Source organism: Oncorhynchus mykiss, chromosome 6 (assembly GCF_057628025.1).
Source record: "Oncorhynchus mykiss isolate SJ-2025 chromosome 6, ASM5762802v1, whole genome shotgun sequence".
Lineage (NCBI taxonomy): Eukaryota > Metazoa > Chordata > Actinopteri > Salmoniformes > Salmonidae > Oncorhynchus > Oncorhynchus mykiss.
In genome coordinates this window covers 2,588,515-2,608,951 of record NC_143027.1, presented here as the reverse complement: position 1 = coordinate 2,608,951, position 20,437 = coordinate 2,588,515, and the positions used below count along the sequence as shown (strand labels likewise).

At 41.9% G+C, this 20,437-nt stretch overlaps 1 protein-coding gene across 4 annotated transcripts in view; it reads right to left on the bottom strand.

Annotated features, from left to right (window-relative positions):
- LOC110525145 (PDZ domain-containing protein 2) overlaps positions 1-20,437 on the bottom strand; it is a 209,886-nt gene that overhangs the window by 144,016 nt on the left and 45,433 nt on the right. The window contains exon 1 of one of the 4 annotated variants that reach the window (XM_090236858.1): positions 2,242-3,252. The exons of the other annotated variants lie outside the window; for them this stretch is intronic. The gene's annotated coding sequence lies outside the window, so the exon portion shown is untranslated. Of the gene's footprint in view, positions 1-2,241; positions 3,253-20,437 lie in introns of those variants that run through there. 4 annotated transcript variants of the gene reach the window in all.

The following is a 20,437-nucleotide window of genomic DNA, read 5'->3' as shown; positions in this document are numbered from 1 at the left end:
AATTAAATCAAAGTTTGTCACATGCACTGGATACGGAAGGTGTAAACAGCACAGTGAAACGGTCACTGGCATATTTGCATTGCAGCAAAATTGAAACAGAAAGTGTCCAGATAACAACTATTATATAGTACAGTGGGGCTGTATGTACAGTGGGGCAAAAAAGTATTTAGTCAGCCACCAATTGTGCAAGTTCTCCCACGTGAAAAGATGAGAGAGGCCTGTAATTTTCATCATAGATAGACTTCAACTATGACAGACAAAATGAGAAAAAAAATCCAGAAAATCCCAATGGTAGGATTTTTAATGAATTTATTTGCAAATTATGGTGGAAACTTTTTTGCCCCACTGCATATAGTATATAGTATATATCTAGTATATATATAGTATATATATAGTATATAGTATATAGTATATATATATAGTATATAGTATATATATATAGTATATAGTATATATATAGTATATAGTATATATATATAGTATATAGTATATAGTATATAGTATATATATATATAGTATATATATAGTATATAGTATATATATATAGTATATAGTATATAGTATATATATATAGTATATATATATAGTATATATATAGTATATGGTATATAGTATATATATAGTATATAGTATATATATATAGTATATAGTATATATAGTATATAGTATATAGTATATATATATATAGTATATATATAGTATATGGTATATAGTATATATATAGTATATAGTATATATATATAGTATATAGTATATATATATAGTTTAAATAGTTTATCATCATTAGCTGACACTTACCCAGACACACTTGTCTAAATTGATGGGTTACTATTGTCTAGACGTGTACACGTTTATGCAATACAATAAATGGCTGTAATCACCCCCAGACACACCTGGCTAATTTGATGGGTCATGTAAACATCTGCCGAAAGTGGAGTCTTTTGTTTAGACATGTAGCTAGCTAGTTAAACAATGAACCGGCATAATCCCAGCTCATACTCATTCCAATACAAACTGATTGTCATAGCTGTAGTATGAATCTGTAGGTAGCTAAAGCTAACCAACTAGGTTCAATGTTAGCTAGTTAGCTAACATTAGGCTATAACTAGCAATGCAAATGGATTTCTGATTCAAATCATATTACTACACAGATCATACACGTAGCGTTACCTAGCTAGCGAGCCAGCAAGCTAACATTGGCTAGCTAGCTAACAGTACGCTTTAACTTTGACAGAATTTGTATCGCATAATATCTCAAAACGTAGCTAGTCTCTGACCCGTACACATGGATGAACGCGTCACAGACTGGAACCATTTATCTCCGTTTTGTTTGTAGCTACTTCTTATTCGGCCAGCCTTGTGTCAAGTCACTCTGGTTCACACTGGTTCATACTGACCGTGGCGTGGGCAGAAAGTAGCCAATCACAACTTTTTCCCAACTGATTCTGCCTACCTGCTAAATTCAGGGTATCAATGTTATTGAGAAAAGTAGCACAACTTTTGAAATTCTCGATGGCTAACCGTATATCATTCAAAAAAGCCACGGTAGAAAGGATAATCAACACATCCTGAGCAGTTCACGTTATAGACAGAAGCATGCTATATGGCAGACCAATCCAAACCCATCTCCCGGCATGTCCAGCCCAACCATTATCTCAGCCAATCATGGCTATAGGGAAGGTTATTTTTCTGTGGCTAAACCAACTAGGCCCCTAATTTAACAATTGTATTCGTATTTACAGATGGAATACAAGTTTGTTATTAAGGAACATGAAAGTTCACATGTTACAGAAGGCATTTCTGCCCCCCAAAAAATCATAGTTACATTTTCTAAATAATAAATAACATTCAAATGCCTCTCAAATGGGTTGGTTTAGATGGAGTATTCAGCTGTTTTGGCTGCCAGAGCCAGTTTACCTCTGAAAATAATAGACAGTATAAGGTCCTTGGACCTTATTAAGGAGTAACGGTAACGTCAGGCTCCTTAAAGAGTACATATTGGGCTACAGTAGGCCTGTCAGATAAAATAGAGCCAGCTACACTGAATACAAAAACAACCGGTAACTTAAATCAAACGCTTTATTGGTCAGCTAACACTTGATGAGGTATTGAAATCAGACCGTAAGGACTACCCATTTTACTAGTTATACGGTACAGCGAGAAACAACACAGGTCGCGCTCTAGCCAAATCACAAGCGCATCACATTGGAATAGTTCAAAGCCAAGGGAAATCGACCATACCTTAAGTTCCTACTTGAACCTTCATATTAGCCAGGTTGTCTCCTTTCCTCGCCGTTATGTCGGCTACACGTTTTCCTCCCGGTCTGCCTGAGCCAGCTGCACACGGGGTTAATCCGAGTTGTGACCGGTTCACAATCCCAGGACAGTAGTTCGTTAATTGGTTTAATAGCTGGTTGGCATTCAAGCAGCCGGGCAATGTTACAACCGGCCGTTACAATGTATCCGAAAGAAAGCCATAGCCCCCTGCGCACACACTGGTTGAATCAACGTTGTTTCCACGTCATTTAAATACAATTACGTTTAATCAATATTGAATAGATGTTAAATTGACGTCTGTTTCTTCTGTTTTATGCAGACAACCTGTTATGTATTAGTTTAGATAGTTCACTATGAGCGCTCCTCGTTCTTCATAATGGTGGTGTCAATACTGTAAACTCAGCCGTCGGTGTTCCTACTGTTGATAAGAGCCGGTGCCGTCCGTGCCATCTCAATCCAACGACTGTTTATGCTCGAGTGTATTGCAATACTATCCTCATAATATCATTCGGCTGCAGCTCCCACGGTTTCCCACCGTCTTCTTGCCTGTGACCTGCTTGAGTTACTCACTCTGCGCAGTTCGGTTTCTCCGTGTCCCGCCTCCCTTGTACTAGTTAGTTTACTCTACTCAACACTTCAATCACCTGCGGCTCAGTCGGAGCGCCTTCTGCACGCAAACAACTTCATAATATTGCAATCCAGGTTTTGGCTACGAATGCAATTGTAGAAATACTGACAAAAGAAAGCATTGACGTAATTGTAGATATGACCACATTTTGATTGTCAGCAATGCTTCTTTTTTTTTAACCCACTTTGTGGTAGTCTATTATAATGAGCTACAGTCATTAATTGCACGGCAGCGGGACTATATGGATTCAGAGCAACGACTGATTGATTCTGTGTAACCAGAGCAACGACTGATTGAGAGCAGAGATTCAGAGCAATGACTGATTGATTCTGTGTAACCACATGTATAATCCTACCTGTTAGTTATAACAGACAGGAATACAGGAAGCCATAGTAGAGGAGAGTGGGGTTGGTGAAGTCATTTGACTTGGTAAAAAAATCTGGATTTTGGACCTATAGGGTTATAAAACTTATAACTTGCTCACAACTTTTTCAAATGTGATTTTTTTTTCCTTCACAAACTCCACGAAATGATGACCTCTTCCTAAATATATTTGGTCAAATTATTGTGTGTACGGTTTCTTAATAACAAAAGGGTGGATCAATGTACCCCTTTTGGTACAATTTACACCTAAACTTTACTGCCCATTTCCAGACAAATGAAGGTATTGCACACCACTGAAATACACTGATTTTTCACAATTGGAAACTGACTGGATTTGATCAAGTATTTCTTTCTTCGTCCCCCAACTCAGAGACATTTCATTTCTCTCTTCACATCCAACTAAATGTATTGTTGTACTGGACACAACATTTTCTAAACACTATAATGGCATATGTAATGCCTTTGAAAAGTAATACGCATTATATGTGCAGGTAGTTAGTGTAAAGCACCTTGGTCTTTACTGGTCTCTACTGGTTTCTACTGGTCTCTATTGGTCTCCACTGGTTTCTATTGGTCTGTTGGTTTCTATTGGTCTCTACTGGTTTCTACTGGTCTCTATATGTTTTTATTGGTCTCTCTACTGGTCTCTCCTACTACTCCACTAGTGTCTCATTTCACAACATCTTTAACCGAGGCAGTCTAGATACGTGTTCCGATGATTACATGGCCAAGTTCTGGAGGAGATATCCCGGGGACAGTGACATCATTCAGGACTCTCATTCTTTACAGTACAGTGCATCACAGTACAGTACATCACAGTACATCACAGTACATTACAGTACATCGCAGTACAGTACATCACAGTACATTAAAGTACATCACAGTACAGTACATCACAGTACAGTACATCACAGTACAGTACACTACATCACAGTACACTACATCACATCACAGTACACTACATCACAGTACACTACATCACAGTACATCACATCACAGTACACTACATCACAGTACAGTACATATCTGTGACCAAATAGCACAGGAATCTTGTGGACTGTAGAAGAGTTGGCATATTTAGTATACAGTAGGCTAACAGTCAGTCTAAGCAAAAACATTTGAGTTAAAAGCCATTTCTGAAAATAGTTTAATCTTTATTAATTACTCTTAATATTTGTCTGTGAGTTCAATAGTGTTGACAGTGACACTAGTCTGAGTGGTGAGAAACAGACAGGCTTCAACAGCTGAATCTCTTAAGAACCATCTGTTAGTGACCCCTAGTGGACACTTAAAACAACAGCAACATTGCAAATATACATTGTAGAATGTAGATCAACCTACCACAGCAGATACAGTAGTAAAAAAAAAACTCTAGTCTCTACCCTAACGATATTAAATGTATGAGACACATTTTAGACGGTTCTAAGTAGGATAAAATGCAGAAGAGAATATCATGGGATGATTCATACTGTGCGTTATGGCCCACAACCCTCACCTGGGATAAAGACCGTATTATAACCCTCACCTGGGATAAAGACCGTATTATAAACCTCACCTGGGATAAAGACCGTATTATAACCCTCACCTGGGATAAAGACCGTATTATAAACCTCACCTGGGATAAAGACCGTATTATAACCCTCACCTGGGATAAAGACCGTATTATAAACCTCACCTGGGATAAAGACCCTATTATAAACCTCACTTGGGATAAAGACCGTATTATAAACCTCACCTGGGATAAAGACCCTATTATAAACCTCACCTGGGATAAAGACCGTATTATAAACCTCACCTGGGATAAAGACCGTATTATAAACCTCACCTGGGATAAAGACCCTATTATAAACCTCACCTGGGATAAAGACCCTATTATAAACCTCACCTGGGATAAAGACCGTATTATAAACCTCACCTGGGATAAAGACCCTATTATAAACCTCACCTGGGATAAAGACCGTATTATAAACCTCACCTGGGATAAAGACCCTATTATAAACCTCACCTGGGATAAAGACCCTATTATAAACCTCACCTGGGATAAAGACCTTTCAACAAGACATTATAATGTGACCTGTTACTTTATTCACTTAGCCTACATTAAATTTGCTCTCAAAAGAATTCCACAAATTCCTACCTCAAAAACAGATAAACAGAGAGAGAGAGACGAAAAGACAGAAGGAGGGTAACACAGTCCTGGTCTCAGCCCTACAACACATCGGTCCTGGTCTGGTCTCAGCCCTAGAAACACACCGGTCCTGGTCTGGTCTCAGCCCTACAACACATCTGTCCTGGTCTGGTCTCAGCCCTACAACACATCTGTCCTGGTTTCAGCACTATATCAGGCTCAGTACCCTACATCAGGCTCAGTACACTACATCAGGCTCAGTACACTACAGTAGGCTCAGTACACTACAGTAGGCTCAGTACACTATAGTAGGCTCAGTACACTATAGTAGGCTCAGTACACTACAGTAGGCTCAGTACACTACAGTAGGCTAAATACATTACAGTAGGCTCAGTATACTACAGTAGGCTCAATACATTACAGTAGGCTCAGTACACTACAGTAGGCTCAGTACATTACAATAGGCTCAGTACACTACAGTAGGCTCAGTACATTACAGTAGGCTCAGTACATTACAGTAGGCTCGGTACATTACAGTAGACTCAGTACACTACATCAGGCTCAGTACACTACAGTGTAGTAGGCTCTCACTTTCCAGTCAGCAGCTGAATGGTAACTAGTACTTCCTGTGTAATCACCTACACAAAGCCACTCATACAAAGGAATTTAATTTGGGGGCCTCAGCAGAGCAGCCAGACGGTAAGACCTGGCAATCCGGCTTGGAGCTACCGCTTTAATCCACAACCCATCTGGGACCCTCCGACTCAACGCCACAGGGTGGATTTGGGGGGGGGAGGGGGTCCTGGGGTGGAGAAGTCCTGGACGTCTGTTGTTGTGGAGGTCGACCGGGAGTGCAACCCTACCATGAGATGGATGTTTTCTGCAGTTTAGATTGGATCGCAGCCAGGGAAGGAGGTTGATTGAGATTAATGCGGATTCACGCTGGGGGTTTGAGAAGGATGGTATACACAATAGTATTGTTCTTCTCGATATCTTGTGTAATAGGTCTGGGTGTAGCTGGTGCAGAGGAGTCAGCCGCAGGACAACAGAAATGAGTAATACACGTAAATTTACTCAAGACTTTCAAATACAAGTCGATAATACCACAATACAAAAATACAACAAACAAACACGAACAAAAAAACAGACGGTTAAATAATGAACATGTAATTGGGGAATTGAAACCAGGTGTGTAAAACAAAGACAAAATAAATGGAAAATGAAAAAGTGGATCGGCGATGGCCAGAAGGCCCAGTGACGTAGACCGCCGAACGCCGCCCTAACAAGGAGAGGGACCGACTTCGGCGGAAGTCGTGACATCTTGATTATTGTTCTTCTAGATATCTTGACGACGTCTTTTATCTTCTTTCTTTTCCATCTTTAAAGGTCAAACCAATAAACACTAGTCTCTCCCTCTCCTCTTAATTTAGACAATGTTATTTTAACTTTCTTTCACTTTAAAAATGTAGAGGAAAGAAATCTACTTGAATCCCATTTTCGATTTAAGTTCAAAGGGGATGTAGACTTTCTATTGGCTGTTTGTTGTTTGTATCAAAGACAATGAATTTACCTCAAATATTATTTTCAAAAGCCTAAAACTGTTGCTTTTTTCCCCCAGTCCCCTCTGCCTTCTGCGTATTGACTGGGCACCGGCGAACCCGACGTTTCTACTTGTAGAATCGCAAAGCTCGGCAGCGGTCAACAACTTGACTTTGAGTCACAAAGCCTTAACACAAAGCGTCACGTCTGGAGGAAACCAGGCACTATCTCTACGGTGAAGCATGGTGGTGGCAGCATCATGCTGTGGGGAGGTTTTTCAGTGACAATGAATAGGAGACTAGTCAGGTTCGAGGGGAAGATTCTTGATGAAAACCTGCTCCAGAGCACTCAGGACCTCAGACTTGGGCGAAGGTTCACCTTCCAACAGGACAACAACCCTAAGCACACGACCAAGACAACGCAGGAGTGGCTTCATGACATGTCTATGAATGTCCTTGAGTGGCCCAGCCAGAGCCCGAACTTGAACCCGATCAAACATTTCTGGAGAGACCTGAAAATAGCTGTGCAGCGATGCTCCCCATCCAACCTGACAGAGCTTGACAGGATCTGCAGAGAAGAATGGGAGAAACTCCCCAAATACAGGTGTGCCAAGCTTGTAGCGTCATACCCAAGAAGACGTGAGGCTGTAATCGCTGCCAAAGGTGCTTCAACAAAGTACTGAGTAAAGGGCCTGAATACATGTGAATGAATGGGAGATTATGGAGTATTGTGATGTCATTATGGGGTATTGTGTGTAGATTGGTGAGGAAAACACTTATTGTTGAAGGGGTCTGAATACTTTCCGAATGCACCGCACATCTTTTTTTTTCTAAAGCAAGTCTTTACATCTAGCTAAGCAGTTTTGAGCTTGAAGAAGGATTTTTTAAAATTAGGTTGAATAATGTGCACTAGCTCATTAGTTAGCTAGCTAACTTTAGCTTGCTAAGTGGGCCAGGCAGACACTTCATGTTATGCTAACACTAAATGCTTTACCAAGCTAGCTATCGTGCAAGATGATTCATAAAATCATTTAAATCACTGTCCATTATCCCATACTGCCAGTGCCAGTACACTTGCAAGCTAACATTAGCTTAACGGTTAGCAACGCCATTTTCCATTAGAACAACATTGCTAGCTAGTTTCTCCACGGATTCTCGGCAGTTTACAGGCAGCTGCATCATTTAAAATTAATCCATTGTGATGTAAATATAATGTTGATAGCTATGCTAGTTATCTAGTATTGGCCATCTGGTTAGTATCAACGAGGGCTTACTAAAAAATGATAGCTAGTTAGCAACAACATTAGCGCAGCTAGTTAGCTAACAATAGATATCTATAGCAGATACAAGCCAAGCAGGTTACTCTATTAGATTGGTTCCCGGATCTGTGTTATGTGAACAACAAAAAGTCAATATCTCTGGTGTGTCTGAGCCCTAAGTCACCATTTTTGTATTTAAAAAATATATATATATATTATATATTATATATATTATATTTATATAATATTTGATATTTGCATTAGGGCGGAGTTACTGCTCCAAGTTCCAAGTTGAATTAGTCGTATGTACAGGATACACGTGGTATACACCATCCAATGAAAATGCTTCCTTGCAGGTTCCTTCTGGACAATACAGTAAACGGCTCAGTAGAATAGAATAAAACGTTTTTTTAACGTAGCAAATTATTGCACAAACATTCTAAGCAAACAAAGTAATAAGTAACGGAAGGAACCGGCAAGACGCGCCTTCCACTGCACCGCCATCTTTTAAAATAATCAACTGGTTGTCGGAGAGAAAGGAGGAGAGGAGTGCTTTTTCACAGGTCCAGGAGAAAAGTGCCAGCTTCACAATCTCCTGCCCTCCCTGGTATAGTCAGTCTCACAGCCAGGGGGAGAAAAGTCTGATTTCCAACTCGTTCCAACTCACTTTTTTCAACTGTCTCTACCTCTCAAACGTTTTATTTATTTCTGCCCCCCCCCCCCCTCCTCGCCTCTCCCTCGCTTTCCTCCTCTCTCTCTCTCATTCCCATGGCCAACAGGAGCTCTCTCTAGTAGAACCAAACCACAGTGAGCGATGGGAGAGACAGACTAGGGGGGAATGAAACGTATCCTATATTTCAAAGACGATCACCAAATAGTAGAACTCAGACACAGCCAGGCTTTGATCCCGAGACTGAGCAGCAGGGGGTTGGGGGCTTGGTTTTGATCCTCGGGGTACGAACCACAGAATTTGAAGAACATGTTGCCTGAACACTCAAGCCAAACTCTTTGGCTTTCTGTCTGTCCAGTAAATCGTCCTGGGGGCCGGAGTAAAACATTTATGAGGAAAATATATCATTTAAACTGTGTGAGACCAGAAGCTGTTCAACAGTCTGATGGTAATAGAAGCTGTTCAACAGTCTGATGGTAATAGAAGCTGTTCAACAGTCTGATGGTGATAGAAGCTGTTCAACAGTCTGATGGTGATAGAAGCTGTTCAACAGTCTGATGGTGATAGAAGCTGTTCAACAGATGGTGATAGAAGCTGTTCAACAGTCTGATGGTAATAGAAGCTGTTCAACAGTCTGATGGTGATAGAAGCTGTTCAACAGTCTGATGGTGATAGAAGCTGTTCAACAGTCTGATGGTGATAGAAGCTGTTCAACAGTCTGATGGTGATAAAAGCTGTTCAACAGTCTGATGGTATTAGAAGCTGTTCAACAGTCTGATGGTATTAGAAGCTGTTCAACAGTCTGATGGTATTAGAAGCTGTTCAACAGTCTGATGGTATTAGAAGCTGTTCAACAGTCTGATGGTATTAGAAGCTGTTCAACAGTCTGATGGTGATAGAAGCTGTTCAACAGTCTGATGGTGATAGAAGCTGTTCAACAGTCTGATGGTCTGGTGATAGAAGCTGTTCAACAGTCTGATGGTGATAGAAGCTGTTCAACAGTCTGATGGTATTAGAAGCTGTTCAACAGTCTGATGGTAATAGAAGCTGTTCAACGGTCTGATGGTAATAGAAGCTGTTCAACAGTCTGATGGTCTGGTGATAGAAGCTGTTCAACAGTCTGATGGTAATAGAAGCTGTTCAACAGTCTGATGGTGATAGAAGCTGTTCAACAGTCTGATGGTAATAGAAGCTGTTCAACAGTCTGATGGTGATAGAAGCTGTTCAACAGTCTGATGGTGATAGAAGCTGTTCAACAGTCTGATGGTGATATAAGCTGTTCAACAGTCTGATGGTGATATAAGCTGTTCAACAGTCTGATGGTGATATAAGCTGTTCAACAGTCTGATGGTGATAGAAGCTGTTCAACAGTCTGATGGTAATAGAAGCTGTTCAACAGTCTGATGGTAATAGAAGCTGTTCAACAGTCTGATGGTGATAGAAGCTGTTCAACAGTCTGATGGTAATAGAAGCTGTTCAACAGTCTGATGGTGATAGAAGCTGTTCAACAGTCTGATGGTGATAGAAGCTGTTCAACAGTCTGATGGTAATAGAAGCTGTTCAACAGTCTGATGGTAATAGAAGCTGTTCAACAGTCTGATGGTGATAGAAGCTGTTCAACAGTCTGATGGTAATATAAGCTGTTCAACAGTCTGATGGTGATAGAAGCTGTTCAACAGTCTGATGGTGATAGAAGCTGTTCAACAGTCTGATGGTAATAGAAGCTGTTCAACAGTCTGATGGTGATAGAAGCTGTTCAACAGTCTGATGGTAATAGAAGCTGTTCAACAGTCTGATGGTCTGGTGATAGAAGCTGTTCAACAGTCTGATGGTAATAGAAGATGTTCAACAGTCTGATGGTGATAGAAGCTGTTCAACAGTCTGATGGTCTGGTGATAGAAGCTGTTCAACAGTCTGATGGTGATAGAAGCTGTTCAACAGTCTGATGGTGATAGAAGCTGTTCAACAGTCTGATGGTCTGGAGATAGAAGCTGATCAACAGTCTGATGGTGATAGAAGCTGTTCAACAGTCTGATGGTGATAGAAGCTGTTCAACAGTCTGATGGTGATAGAAGCTGTTCAACAGTCTGATGGTGATAGAAGCTGTTCAACAGTCTGATGGTAATAGAAGCTGTTCAACAGTCTGATGGTAATAGAAGCTGTTCAACAGTCTGATGGTGATAGAAGCTGTTCAACAGTCTGATGGTGATAGAAGCTGTTCAACAGTCTGATGGTGATAGAAGCTGTTCAACAGTCTGATGGTAATAGAAGCTGTTCAACAGTCTGATGGTAATAGAAGCTGTTCAACAGTCTGATGGTGATAGAAGCTGTTCAACAGTCTGATGGTAATAGAAGCTGTTCAACAGTCTGATGGTGATAGAAGCTGTTCAACAGTCTGATGGTGATAGAAGCTGTTCAACAGTCTGATGGTAATAGAAGCTGTTCAACAGTCTGATGGTGATAGAAGCTGTTCAACAGTCTGATGGTAATAGAAGCTGTTCAACAGTCTGATGGTCTGGTGATAGAAGCTGTTCAACAGTCTGATGGTGATAGAAGATGTTCAACAGTCTGATGGTGATAGAAGCTGTTCAACAGTCTGATGGTCTGGTGATAGAAGCTGTTCAACAGTCTGATGGTGATAGAAGCTGTTCAACAGTCTGATGGTGATAGAAGCTGTTCAACAGTCTGATGGTCTGGAGATAGAAGCTGATCAACAGTCTGATGGTAATAGAAGCTGTTCAACAGTCTGATGGTAATAGAAGCTGTTCAACAGTCTGATGGTGATAGAAGCTGTTCAACAGTCTGATGGTAATAGAAGCTGTTCAACAGTCTGATGGTGATAGAAGCTGTTCAACAGTCTGATGGTGATAGAAGCTGTTCAACAGTCTGATGGTAATAGAAGCTGTTCAACAGTCTGATGGTGATAGAAGCTGTTCAACAGTCTGATGGTAATAGAAGCTGTTCAACAGTCTGATGGTGATAGAAGCTGTTCAACAGTCTGATGGTGATAGAAGCTGTTCAACAGTCTGATGGTAATAGAAGCTGTTCAACAGTCTGATGGTAATAGAAGCTGTTCAACAGTCTGATGGTGATAGAAGCTGTTCAACAGTCTGATGGTAATATAAGCTGTTCAACAGTCTGATGGTGATAGAAGCTGTTCAACAGTCTGATGGTGATAGAAGCTGTTCAACAGTCTGATGGTAATAGAAGCTGTTCAACAGTCTGATGGTGATAGAAGCTGTTCAACAGTCTGATGGTAATAGAAGCTGTTCAACAGTCTGATGGTCTGGTGATAGAAGCTGTTCAACAGTCTGATGGTAATAGAAGATGTTCAACAGTCTGATGGTGATAGAAGCTGTTCAACAGTCTGATGGTCTGGTGATAGAAGCTGTTCAACAGTCTGATGGTGATAGAAGCTGTTCAACAGTCTGATGGTGATAGAAGCTGTTCAACAGTCTGATGGTCTGGAGATAGAAGCTGATCAACAGTCTGATGGTGATAGAAGCTGTTCAACAGTCTGATGGTGATAGAAGCTGTTCAACAGTCTGATGGTGATAGAAGCTGTTCAACAGTCTGATGGTGATAGAAGCTGTTCAACAGTCTGATGGTAATAGAAGCTGTTCAACAGTCTGATGGTAATAGAAGCTGTTCAACAGTCTGATGGTGATAGAAGCTGTTCAACAGTCTGATGGTGATAGAAGCTGTTCAACAGTCTGATGGTGATAGAAGCTGTTCAACAGTCTGATGGTAATAGAAGCTGTTCAACAGTCTGATGGTAATAGAAGCTGTTCAACAGTCTGATGGTGATAGAAGCTGTTCAACAGTCTGATGGTAATAGAAGCTGTTCAACAGTCTGATGGTGATAGAAGCTGTTCAACAGTCTGATGGTGATAGAAGCTGTTCAACAGTCTGATGGTAATAGAAGCTGTTCAACAGTCTGATGGTGATAGAAGCTGTTCAACAGTCTGATGGTAATAGAAGCTGTTCAACAGTCTGATGGTCTGGTGATAGAAGCTGTTCAACAGTCTGATGGTGATAGAAGATGTTCAACAGTCTGATGGTGATAGAAGCTGTTCAACAGTCTGATGGTCTGGTGATAGAAGCTGTTCAACAGTCTGATGGTGATAGAAGCTGTTCAACAGTCTGATGGTGATAGAAGCTGTTCAACAGTCTGATGGTCTGGAGATAGAAGCTGATCAACAGTCTGATGGTAATAGAAGCTGTTCAACAGTCTGATGGTAATAGAAGCTGTTCAACAGTCTGATGGTGATAGAAGCTGTTCAACAGTCTGATGGTAATAGAAGCTGTTCAACAGTCTGATGGTGATAGAAGCTGTTCAACAGTCTGATGGTGATAGAAGCTGTTCAACAGTCTGATGGTAATAGAAGCTGTTCAACAGTCTGATGGTGATAGAAGCTGTTCAACAGTCTGATGGTAATAGAAGCTGTTCAACAGTCTGATGGTGATAGAAGCTGTTCAACAGTCTGATGGTAATAGAAGCTGTTCAACAGTCTGATGGTCTGGTAATAGAAGATGTTCAACAGTCTGATGGTGATAGAAGCTGTTCAACAGTCTGATGGTCTGGTGATAGAAGCTGTTCAACAGTCTGATGGTGATAGAAGCTGTTCAACAGTCTGATGGTGATAGAAGCTGTTCAACAGTCTGATGGTGATAGAAGCTGTTCAACAGTCTGATGGTGATAGAAGCTGTTCAACAGTCTGATGGTGATAGAAGCTGTTCAACAGTCTGATGGTGATAGAAGCTGTTCAACAGTCTGATGGTGATAGAAGCTGTTCAACAGATGGTGATAGAAGCTGTTCAACAGTCTGATGGTAATAGAAGCTGTTCAACAGTCTGATGGTGATAGAAGCTGTTCAACAGTCTGATGGTGATAGAAGCTGTTCAACAGTCTGATGGTGATAGAAGCTGTTCAACAGTCTGATGGTGATAAAAGCTGTTCAACAGTCTGATGGTATTAGAAGCTGTTCAACAGTCTGATGGTATTAGAAGCTGTTCAACAGTCTGATGGTATTAGAAGCTGTTCAACAGTCTGATGGTGATAGAAGCTGTTCAACAGTCTGATGGTGATAGAAGCTGTTCAACAGTCTGATGGTGATAGAAGCTGTTCAACAGTCTGATGGTCTGGAGATAGAAGCTGATCAACAGTCTGATGGTAATAGAAGCTGTTCAACAGTCTGATGGTAATAGAAGCTGTTCAACAGTCTGATGGTGATAGAAGCTGTTCAACAGTCTGATGGTAATAGAAGCTGTTCAACAGTCTGATGGTGATAGAAGCTGTTCAACAGTCTGATGGTGATAGAAGCTGTTCAACAGTCTGATGGTAATAGAAGCTGTTCAACAGTCTGATGGTGATAGAAGCTGTTCAACAGTCTGATGGTAATAGAAGCTGTTCAACAGTCTGATGGTGATAGAAGCTGTTCAACAGTCTGATGGTAATAGAAGCTGTTCAACAGTCTGATGGTCTGGTAATAGAAGATGTTCAACAGTCTGATGGTGATAGAAGCTGTTCAACAGTCTGATGGTCTGGTGATAGAAGCTGTTCAACAGTCTGATGGTGATAGAAGCTGTTCAACAGTCTGATGGTGATAGAAGCTGTTCAACAGTCTGATGGTGATAGAAGCTGTTCAACAGTCTGATGGTGATAGAAGCTGTTCAACAGTCTGATGGTGATAGAAGCTGTTCAACAGTCTGATGGTAATAGAAGCTGTTCAACAGTCTGATGGTCTGGTAATAGAAGATGTTCAACAGTCTGATGGTGATAGAAGCTGTTCAACAGTCTGATGGTCTGGTGATAGAAGCTGTTCAACAGTCTGATGGTGATAGAAGCTGTTCAACAGTCTGATGGTAATAGAAGCTGTTCAACAGTCTGATGGTCTGGAGATAGAAGCTGATCAACAGTCTGATGGTGATAGAAGCTGTTCAACAGTCTGATGGTGATAGAAGCTGTTCAACAGTCTGATGGTGATAGAAGCTGTTCAACAGTCTGATGGTAATAGAAGCTGTTCAACAGTCTGATGGTGATAGAAGCTGTTCAACAGTCTGATGGTGATAGAAGCTGTTCAACAGTCTGATGGTGATAGAAGCTGTTCAACAGTCTGATGGTGATAGAAGCTGTTCAACAGTCTGATGGTCTGGTAACAGAAGCTGTTCAACAGTCTGATGGTGATAGAAGCTGTTCAACAGTCTGATGGTAATAGAAGCTGTTCAACAGTCTGATGGTGATAGAAGCTGTTCAACAGTCTGATGGTAATAGAAGCTGTTCAACAGTCTGATGGTGATAGAAGCTGTTCAACAGTCTGATGGTGATAGAAGCTGTTCAACAGTCTGATGGTAATAGAAGCTGTTCAACAGTCTGATGGTAATAGAAGCTGTTCAACAGTCTGATGGTGATAGAAGCTGTTCAACAGTCTGATGGTAATAGAAGCTGTCCAACAGTCTGATGGTGATAGAAGCTGTTCAACAGTCTGATGGTAGTAGAAGCTGTTCAACAGTCTGATGGTCTGGTAATAGAAGCTGTTCAACAGTCTGATGGTGATAGAAGCTGTTCAACAGTCTGATGGTGATAGAAGCTGTTCAACAGTCTGATGGTAGTAGAAGCTGTTCAACAGTCTGATGGTAGTAGAAGCTGTTCAACAGTCTGATGGTCTGGTAATAGAAGCTGTTCAACAGTCTGATGGTGATAGAAGCTGTTCAACAGTCTGATGGTGATAGAAGCTGTTCAACAGTCTGATGGTGATAGAAGCTGTTCAACAGTCTGATGGTGATAGAAGCTGTTCAACAGTCTGATGGTGATAGAAGCTGTTCAACAGTCTGATGGTGATAGAAGCTGTTCAACAGTCTGATGGTAATAGAAGCTGTTCAACAGTCTGATGGTCTGGTGATAGAAGCTGTTCAACAGTCTGATGGTGATAGAAGCTGTTCAACAGTCTGATGGTGATAGAAGCTGTTCAACAGTCTGATGGTAATAGAAGCTGTTCAACAGTCTGATGGTCTGGTGATAGAAGCTGTTCAACAGTCTGATGGTGATAGAAGCTGTTCAACAGTCTGATGGTGATAGAAGCTGTTCAACAGTCTGATGGTGATAGAAGCTGTTCAACAGTCTGATGGTGATAGAAGCTGTTCAACAGTCTGATGGTGATAGAAGCTGTTCAACAGTCTGATGGTGATAGAAGCTGTTCAACAGTCTGATGGTGATATAAGCTGTTCAACAGTCTGATGGTGATAGAAGCTGTTCAACAGTCTGATGGTGATAGAAGCTGTTTAACAGTCTGATGGTGATAGAAGCTGTTCAACAGTCTGATGGTGATAGAAGCTGTTCAACAGTCTGATGGTGATAGAAGCTGTTCAACAGTCTGATGGTGATAGAAGCTGTTCAACAGTCTGATGGCTAGATGGTAGTACCTGTACAGTCTAGATGGTAGTACTTGTACAGTGTCTGTCTAGATGGTGGTACCTGTACAGTCTCTGTCTAGATGGTAGTACCTGTACAGTCTAGATGGTAGTACCTGTACAGTCTCTGTCTAGATGGTAGTACCTGTACAGTCTCTGTCTAGATGGTAGTACCTGTACAGTCTCTGTCTAGATGGTAGTACCTGTACAGTCTAGATGGTAGTACCTGTACAGTCTCTGTCTAGATGGTAGTACCTGTACAGTCTCTGTCTAGATGGTGGTACCTGTACAGTCTCTGTCTAGATGGTGGTACCTGTACAGTCTCTGTCTAGATGGTAGTACCTGTACAGTCTAGATGGTAGTACCTGTACAGTGTCTGTCTAGATGGTGGTACCTGTACAGTCTCTGTCTAGATGGTAGTACCTGTACAGTCTCTGTCTAGATGGTAGTACCTGTACAGTCTCTGTCTAGATGGTAGTACCTGTACAGTCTCTGTCTAGATGGTAGTACCTGTACAGTCTCTGTCTAGATGGTAGTACCTGTACAGTCTCTGTCTAGATGGTAGTACCTGTACAGTCTCTGTCTAGATGGTGGTACCTGTACAGTCTCTGTCTAGATGGTAGTACCTGTACAGTCTCTGTCTAGATGGTAGTACCTGTACAGTATCTGTCTAGATGGTAGTACCTGTACAGTCTCTGTCTAGATGGAAACACCTGTACAGTCTAGATGGTAGCACCTGTACAGTCTCTGTCTAAATGGTAGTACCTGTACAGTTTCTGTCTAGATGGTAGTACCTGTACAGTCTCTGTCTAGATGGTAGTACCTGTACAGTCTCTGTCTAGATGGTAGTACCTGTACAGTCTCTGTCTAGATGGTAGTACCTGTACAGTCTCTGTCTAGATGGTAGTACCTGTACAGTCTCTGTCTAGATGGTAGTACCTGTACAGCCTAGATGGTAGCACCTGTACAGTCTCTGTCTAGATGGTAGTACCTGTACAGTCTCTGTCTAGATGGTAGTACCTGTACAGTCTCTGTCTAGATGGTGGTACCTGTACAGTCTCTGTCTAGATGGTAGTACCTGTACAGTCTCTGTCTAGATGGTAGTACCTGTACAGTCTCTGCCTATATGGTAGTACCTGTACAGTCTCTGTCTAGATGGTAACACCTGTACAGTCTCTGTCTAGATGGTAGTACCTGTACAGTCTCTGTCTAGATGGTAACACCTGTACAGTCTAGATGGTAGTACCTGTACAGTCTCTGTCTAGATGGTAGTACCTGTACAGTCTCTGTCTAGATGGTAACACCTGTACAGTCTAGATGGTAGTACCTGTACAGTCTCTGTCTAGATGGTAGTACCTGTACAGTCTCTGTCTAGATGGTAGTACCTGTACAGTCTCTGTCTAGATGGTAGTACCTGTACAGTCTCTGTCTAGATGGTAGTACCTGTACAGTCTCTGTCTAGATGGTAGTACCTGTACAGTCTCTGTCTAGATGGTAGTACCTGTACAGTCTCTGTCTAGATGGTAGTACCTGTACAGTCTCTGTCTAGATGGTAGTACCCGTACAGTCTCGTACTACTCATCCTAACAGATTACTGATGACCACGGCAGTTGTCACTTCCCAATAAAGAGTGGAACCATGGCTTGATGGTTTCTATGCCATCTCCCTCTCTCCTCCTCTCCACCTCTCTCTCCCCAAATTTCAGGGCGGCAGGTAGCCTGTCTCCCCGAAAGTGGTTAGAGTGTTGGGCCAGTAACCGGCAGGTTGCAAGATCAAATCCCAGAGCTGACAAGGTACACTCGTCTCTCCTTATATCCCTCTCCCCCACTCCTCTCTCTTTATATCTCTCTCCCCCACTCCTCTCTCTTTATATATCTCTCTCCCACTCCTCTCTCCTTATATCTCTCTCCCCCACTCCTCTCTCCTTATATCTCCCTCTCCCCCACTCCTCTCTCTTTATATCTCCCTCTCCCCCACTCCTCTCTCTTTATATCTCTCTCCCCCACTCCTCTCTTTAGATCTCTCTCCCCCACTCCTCTCTCCTTATATCTCTCTCCCCCACTCCTCTCTCCTTATATCCCTCTCCCCCACTCCTCTCTCCTTATATCCCTCTCCCCCACTCCTCTCTCCTTATATCTCTCTCCCCCACTCCTCTCTCCTTATATCTCTCTCCCCCCACTCCTCTCTCCTTATATCTCCCTCTCCCCCACTCCTCTCTCTTTATATATCTCTCCCCCACTCCTCTCTTTATATCTCCCTCTCCCCCACTCCTCTCTTTATATCTCCCTCTCCCCCACTCCTCTCTTTATAGCTCCCTCTCCCCCACTCCTCTCTCTTTATATATCTCTCCCCCACTCCTCTCTCTTTATATATCTCTCCCCCACTCCTCTCTTTATATCTCCCTCTCCCCCACTCCTCTCTTTAGATCTCTCTCCCCCACTCCTCTCTCCTTATATCTCTCTCCCCCACTCCTCTCTTTATATCTCTCTCCCCCACTCCTCTCTCCTTATATCCCCCTCTCCCCCACTCCTCTCTCTTTATATATCTCTCCCCCACTCCTCTCTCTTTATATATCTCTCCCCCACTCCTCTCTCCTTATATCTCTCTCCCCCACTCCTCTCTTTATATCTCTCTCCCCCACTCCTCTCTCTTTATATATCTCTCCCCCACTCCTCTCTCCTTATATCTCTCTCCCCCACTCCTCTCTCTTTATATCTCTCTCCCCCACTCCTCTCTCCTTATATCTCTCTCCCCCACTCCTCTCTCTTTATATCTCTCTCCCCCACTCCTCTCTCTTTATATATCTCTCCCCCACTCCTCTCTTTATATCTCTCTCCCCCACTCCTCTCTTTATATATCTCTCCCCCACTCCTCTCTTTATATATCTCTCCCCCACTCCTCTCTTTATATCTCTCTCCCCCACTCCTCTCTCTTTATATCTCTCTCCCCCACTCCTCTCTCTTTATATATCTCTCCCCCACTCCTCTCTCCTTATATCTCTCTCCCCCACTCCTCTCTCTTTATATCTCTCTCCCCCACTCCTCTCTCCTTATATCTCTCTCCCCCACTCCTCTCTCTTTATATCCCTCTCCCCCACTCCTCTCTTTATATCTCTCTCCCCCACTCCTCTCTCCTTATATATCTCTCCCCCACTCCTCTCTCCTTATATATCTCTCCCCCACTCCTCTCTCCTTATATATCTCTCCCCCACTCCTCTCTCTTTATATACTATATCTCTCCCCCACTCCTCTCTCTTTATATCTCTCTCCCCCACTCCTCTCTCTTTATATATCTCTCCCCCACTCCTCTCTCTTTATATCTCTCTCCCCCACTCCTCTCTCCTTATATCTCTCCCCCACTCCTCTCTTTATATCTCTCTCCCCCACTCCTCTCTCCTTATATCTCTCTCCCCCACTCCTCTCTCCTTATATATCTCTCCCCCACTCCTCTCTCCTTATATCTCTCTCCCCCACTCCTCTCTCTTTATATATCTCTCCCCCACTCCTCTCTCTTTATATCTCTCTCCCCCACTCCTCTCTTTATATCTCTCCCCCCCACTCCTCTCTCCTTATATCAATGTTATAATACTGTCCTCACAATAACATCATAATACTGTCCTCAATGTTATAATACTGTCCTCAATGTTATAATACTGTCCTCACATTAACATCATAATACTGTCCTCACATTAACATCATAATACTGTCCTCAATGTTATAATACTGTCCTCAATGTTATAATACTGTCCTCAATGTTATAATACTGTCCTCACATTAACATCATAATACTGTCCTCAATGTTATAATACTGTCCTCAATGTTATAATACTGTCCTCAATGTTATAATACTGTCCTCACATTAACATCATAATACTGTCCTCAATGTTATTATACTGTCCTCAATGTTATAATACTGTCCTCACATTAACATCATAATACTGTCCTCAATGTTATAATACTGTCCTCACATTAACATCATAATACTGTCCTCAATGTTATAATACTGTCCTCACATTAACATCATTGTTCAGAGACAGAACTGTAGATTCTCCCTCTCAGACAGTCAGGAGTAACAATCCTGGAAGTGAGGAGGGAACAGGGAGCTGTCTAACGTGGCCTAGTTTACTTTAGAGCAGATTAATGC